General features: G+C 35.1%; 1 long non-coding RNA gene across 1 annotated transcript; it reads left to right on the top strand.

Annotated features, from left to right (window-relative positions):
- Nucleotides 1-2,592: 2,592 nt before the first annotated feature.
- LOC109262959 (uncharacterized) lies at nucleotides 2,593-5,732 on the top strand. Its single transcript, XR_002078028.2, has 2 exons — nucleotides 2,593-4,465; nucleotides 4,719-5,732. It is a non-coding gene; the product is annotated as an uncharacterized LOC109262959 (long non-coding RNA).
- The last annotated feature ends 415 nt before the right edge of the window (nucleotides 5,733-6,147 follow it).

The following is a 6,147-nucleotide window of genomic DNA, read 5'->3' on the forward strand; positions in this document are numbered from 1 at the left end:
TTTAAGACAAAACTTTCAACAAACTGGGTACAGAGGGCAAGTACATCAATATAATAAAGGCCATATATGACAAGTGTACAGCTAACAACATACTGAGCACCGAAAAGCTCAAAGCTTTTTCTCTAAGATTAGGAACAAGACAGATGTCTGCTGTCACCTCATTTATTCAACATGCTTCTATAAGTCCTAGCCTGTGATTAAGCAAGGCAAAGAAATAAAAGGCATCCAAATTGGAAAGGAAGAATTAAAACTGTCACCATTTTTAGATGACATGGAACATAGGGAAAACTCTAAAGGCTCCACCAAAACACTGGTATAATAAATGAATTCAATAAATTTGCAGAAAACAAAATTAGTATACAAATTAGTTGTGTTTCTATACACTAATAATGAAGTCACAGAAGGAAAACAATTGCATCAAAAAGGTTAAAGTACCTAAAAATAAACTTAAAATGGATTAAAAACCTGTACACTGAAATCTATAAGACGTTGAATGAAGAAATTAAAAAGACCTAAGTAAATAGGAAAATATTACATAGTCACAGATTGGAATAATATTGTTAAAATGTTAATTTAACAAAAGCAGTCTATAGATTCAATGCAATCCCTGTCAAAATTCCAATGCATTTTTCCATGGAAATAGAATAAACTATCCTAAAATATTTAAATATTTTTTAAAATACTTGGATAATCAAAAAAATCCTGAGAATAAAGAATAAAGGTAGAGACATTATGCTCTGATTTCAAATTATATTACTAAGTTATAGTAATCAAAACAGTACGGTATTGAAAAAAAAAAAAAAGCCATATAGATCAGTGGAACAGAATAGAGAGCCCAGAAATAAACCTGTGCTTGTGTGGTCAATTAATTTTTCACAAAGGAGCCAAGGATATACACTAGGAAAAAGACAGTCTCTTCAATAAATGGTGTTGGGAAAACTTGACAGCCACATTGCAAAAAATGAAACTGGACCATTGTCTTACACTCCATACAAAAATCAACTCAAAATGAATTCAATGTCTGAACAAGAGATGCAGAAACATACAACTCCTAGAAGAAAACATAGGCGGTAAGCTTCTGGACTTGGTGATGATTCTTTGGATTTGACACCCAAAGCAATCACCCAATACTGATTGGTATTATTTTACCAATAATAAAACAAGCAGGAGTATATCAAAGTATAAATCTCCTGCACAGCAAAGGAAACCATAAGCAAAATGAAAAGGCAACCTATTGAAAAGAAGAAAATATTTGTATATCATGTATCAGATAAGGGGTTAATATCCAAAATATATAAAGAAATCATACTACTCAATGGAAAAAAATCTGATTAAGAAATGGGCAGAGGACTTGAATAGACATTTCTCAACAGAAGATATACAGGTGGCCAACAGGAACATGATGAGATGCTCAAATCACTACTCATCATGGAACTGCAAATCACAACTACAATGAGGTATCAGTTCACGCCAACTGGGATGGCTCTTCTAAAAAAAGAAAAGAGATAATAAATGCCAGCGAAGGTGTGGAGTAAAGGCAACTGTTGTTGGTAGCAATGTAAATTGGTGCAGTCTCTATGGAAAACATTATGGAGGTTTCTCAAAAAAGTAAAAATAGAGCTATCATGTGATCCAGTAATTCTACTTCTGGGTCTATACCAAAGGAAATAAAGTCATTATGTTGAAGAGATACCTACTCTCATGTTCATTGAAGCATTATTTACAATAGCCATGACATGGAAGCAACCTGAGTGTCCACTGATGGATGATGAATGAATAAAGAAAATTTATCCATAGAGAAATTCCATAAAGAAAACGTAACCATGTATCTATATACACTGTGTTGTTATTCAGCCATAAAAAGGAGGAAGTATTGACATTTGTGACGACATGGATGGACCTGAAGGACATTATGCTAAGTCAAATTAGCAGACTAAGAAAGAGAAATATTGCATGGTATCACTTATATGTGGAATCTAATATTAACAGTAAGGGAATACAAAAAGTTTCAACTCCTAGAAACAGAGTAGAAAATTGGTTGCTGGGGTGGGAGTGGGGTGGGGTGGGGTGGAAATAGGTTAAAGTCTGTCAAAAAGTACAAAGTTTCAGTTTTAAGATGAGTAATTTCTGAGAGTCTAATGTAAAACATGGTGACTATAGTTGATAACCCTATTTAATTGAAATTTGCTAGAAGAGTAGTACTTAAAATGTTTTCACACACAAAACAGGATAAATAATTCCATGGGGGGGTGGGAGTCTTCACAGTGTATACATGTATCAAATCTATTAGGTTGTACCCTTTAAATATATTACAATTTTGTTAATTATAACTCACCAGCTATAAAAAAAAAAAAAAAGACTACCAGGTGATATTAATGTTCTCAAAGTTGAGAACTACCATCTATAACATCTAGGATTCTTTGTTTAGGCAATTAATGCAAAGGTCTCCAAAATAAGAGGTATTTCTTAGCATGATGTTTGTATAAGTTCATCAACAGTTAAGAAATGTATGTACTTGAAAAATTACATAAGTTTTTACACCAATTAGAGTATAACAACAATCATCTTAGGTTTTTGTTTTTTGTTTTTTTTTTTTACTGAGTTTGATCAATATCCTGTTAGACCAATGTGACCTTGGAATAAAGCAGTGAATATGGTATGGTCCATTTGCCAGGATGTACATATTTTATCTTCTTTACTTCTCCCAATTATGAACATCTTGGCTAGGACTCCTTGAATCTTAAATGAGGCACACACCATATTCTTGCCCTTCTATTTGTGCTTCTGTCATGGTGTAGCTTATCACAAAGAATAAAACTCACCTACTTCAAAGAGAAGGGGATGTAAAAGTGGAGAGAGTTGGGATTTTTATTGTAAATTTTTTAAAAATTTATTTTGAGAGAGAGCAAGCATGGCGGGGGCAGAGAGAGAGGGAGAGAGAATCTCAAGCAGGCTCCGCACTGTCAGCACAGAGCCCAAAGAAGGGCTCAAACCCACCAACCACGACCATGACCTGAACCAAAGTCAGATACTTAATCCATTGAGCCACCCAGGCACCTTGAGGGGTTTTTATTCTAAGAGAAGTTTATTATACCATCTGTGGGTGGACATAGCTGCAAAATGGACTATTACTTGAAACAGTTTTTATGCTTTCATAACTAGATTTGTTTTTTCTCCAATGGTTTTGGGGTTCAAGATCCACTAATTAGATACAAACAAGTACAGGGTATTAATTCAGATTAACTCTTCTATCTTATTTTGGAATGTTTCCATCACAAGACAAATATTTAGTTAAAGTAACATTTTCCAAGTTTCTTAGTCTTAGGAAAATATTTAAGGAAACCAGTTTGTCTTTTTTTTTTTTTTTTTTTTTTTCCTTCCCAGGAAGGAAGCTGTATAGTCATGAAGGCAGTGAACAGTCTTCTAAAGAACATCCAGAACTAGGGGGGATTCAATAAATAATTCATTACTTCCCTACCTCCACCAAAAAGCTTTTCTCTCCCACTGTAAACTTGGATCTGTAAAGGGTTCAAGTCTTGGACTTTTAATCCGCCTCTTCTTAATATTCTTCCTTCTTCTCTGAAGCCAAAATACACCTATCACTTATTTGTTATTTAAGGATAAACCTCAAATTTGCTCTTTTTGGACAACGTAATTTTCAAAACTAGTAATTTACATGGTGTTTGAAGTTTTAACTGCCATTCTTTCACTTATCTATTTAAAAAATATTGAGCTAGTACTATGTGTTGGACACTGTTCAGGGCACTGTGTGTGTATTGTAGTGAATAGATGGAAATCAATCCCTATACTCATGAAGTTGGGTGGGAAAAAGTGTCCCAGGTAAAGGCTGACACTCATCTCAAACAAAATGAGGCAAAGGTGTGTCAAAAATTTTAAAATGAAGTTGAAAAAATCAAATTAAAAAACCTTGACCCAAAAATCTTAAGAAATATATTCTAAGGAAATAGTTATGTGACAAAATATGTATGTGCAAAGACCTTCATCATATTATAGCACAACATTGGAAACAAGGACTAATTGAATCAATTAAATCTCAGTTGAATAAATTATAGTACATCATGTAATAGACTATTCTGAAGCCATTAAAAAGGATGCTACAGAAATGTTTCTAATTACACAGAAAGATGCTTACAATATATTAAGTGAAAGTTGCTGATTTCACAATTTTATGTGATTCTCCTAAAAGTAGTTCTGAACTGGGGGCTACTTGGCCTCTCAGGGAACATTTATCAATGCCTGGAGACACTTGACTGCCACACTGGGGTGGTGCTGCCAGTATCTGGTGAGTAGAGGCCAAGATCCTGATGAACATCTTACAATGCATAGGACCAGTACCCCCAACAAAGAATTATATGGTCCAAAATGACAATAGTGCTCAAGTTGAGAAACTGTGCTTTTAATTATATACAGCATTTAAAGAACAAGTACCTTTTGGATAAATAGGGTCATGGATGTTTTTTTTTTTTTTTAATTGTTTTTAATGTTTTATTTATTTTTGACAGAGAGAGAGAGAGAGAGAGAGACAGAGCATGAGCGGGGGAGGGTCAGAGAGAGAGGGAGACACCGAATCCGAAGCAGGCTCCAGGCTCTGAGCCATCAGCACAGAGACCCATGCGGGGCTCGAACTCACAGACTGTGAGATCATGACCTGAGCCGAAGTCGGACGCTCAACCGACTGAGCCACCCAGGCGCCCGAGGTCATGGATGTTTTTAAATGTTATTTTGTTTCTTTGGATTTTGCTTTCAATGAGAATGTATTAATTTTATAATTAGAAAACAAAGTATTCTAAAATGTGATGAAGTTTGGATTTATTATCTCTGCCTGGGGATGCTTTTCTTTAAAAATTAGGGTATTTTTGTTATTTCTAATTGTTCTTCTGGCTTGTGCACACCTGGCTGCCTATATCTGTGAGGCCTTGATTCTGATGGACCCAGGTTATGTTTGGTCCTGGTTTATTCCCACTACAAGGGTTGATATACTCGCCTGCTTTAATAATGGGCTTTGTCCATCCAGGGAATTTATCTGTTTTGTGTTTTTAATAGCATGTTCTTAGAATCCATGGGTTATGTTCTAAGTCAGAGGAGTCTGTCATCCCTCAGCACAGGTCCCAGAAAAATGAGGGTGCGCACAGTGAATGCCTCAACTTTCATAACTCTACTCTGGCATATCCAATCTAGGCTCATGTCCAGAAAAGCTGGGGTATGGTTAATGGTCTCTTTTTGTTTTAATATATATTTAAGGATCTAAATGGGCTTACTAATTTAGCCACCTCTTTGTTAGCCCACCATGGAAATAAAGATTGACCATAAAATACCTAAGAAATGCTCGAATTTTATCTACAAAGAACCCAGGGCCAGTGGCATGCTGGTTTGTGGAAAGCTATTGTGATCTTTTCAGAAACTTTCTCAAGATTTTTATTACTTTGAATGTGCATGTTTTATGCACCAGGGAATTAACTGTCTCCATTCTTTTTAATTAAAAGTCATATTACCTTAGCAGGACAAGTATTATCAAGTAGGCAAGGTAGAGCATGTGTTTTCTCTTTCACTGGACTCCTTATTTTCCAACTAGAGCCTACATGCTATAAAAAGCGTCTTGAAATTAGTTTATCGTTCTTGTAACATAACCGCTTGTTGAGGGCCTAAGAATGTGTATGCACTTCATTTGATCACATCAAACGTTCTCACCCCTAAATAAAGCATACAATTAATTCATTAGTAGATGATTTGTTTCCATGGGTAAGTGCCAGTTTTTGATGATTTCATCAATACTTTCAACACAGTATTTTATTTCCCATTTAATCAGTGTTTAAATTGAACTGGAATCAGGCAGAAAAACAACAACACAGTTTTGTATAATACAGGAGCAAGTGGAAAAGTCATAGGACTTTATCATTAGAAGCCTCATTGTAGAAGCACAGATGGGTTAGGAGATGTTGTTAACAAAAATGTGTCCAAGAATAAATCCTCTGTAAGCACTGTATTAATTCCCAAGGCTTCATGACAATTTTGCATTAGTTACTGTAAGTTTTGTTATACTTTATACAGATCCAGGTAGAAATCCTACAGACTGAGCAACCGTGAAGGCACTTCTTGTCATGCTGCATTTAACTTAAATGATTAGTT

The sequence above is a fragment of the Panthera pardus genome, unplaced genomic scaffold (genome assembly GCF_024362965.1).
Source record: "Panthera pardus isolate Hobbes unplaced genomic scaffold, ASM2436296v1 HiC_scaffold_24, whole genome shotgun sequence".
Lineage (NCBI taxonomy): Eukaryota > Metazoa > Chordata > Mammalia > Carnivora > Felidae > Panthera > Panthera pardus.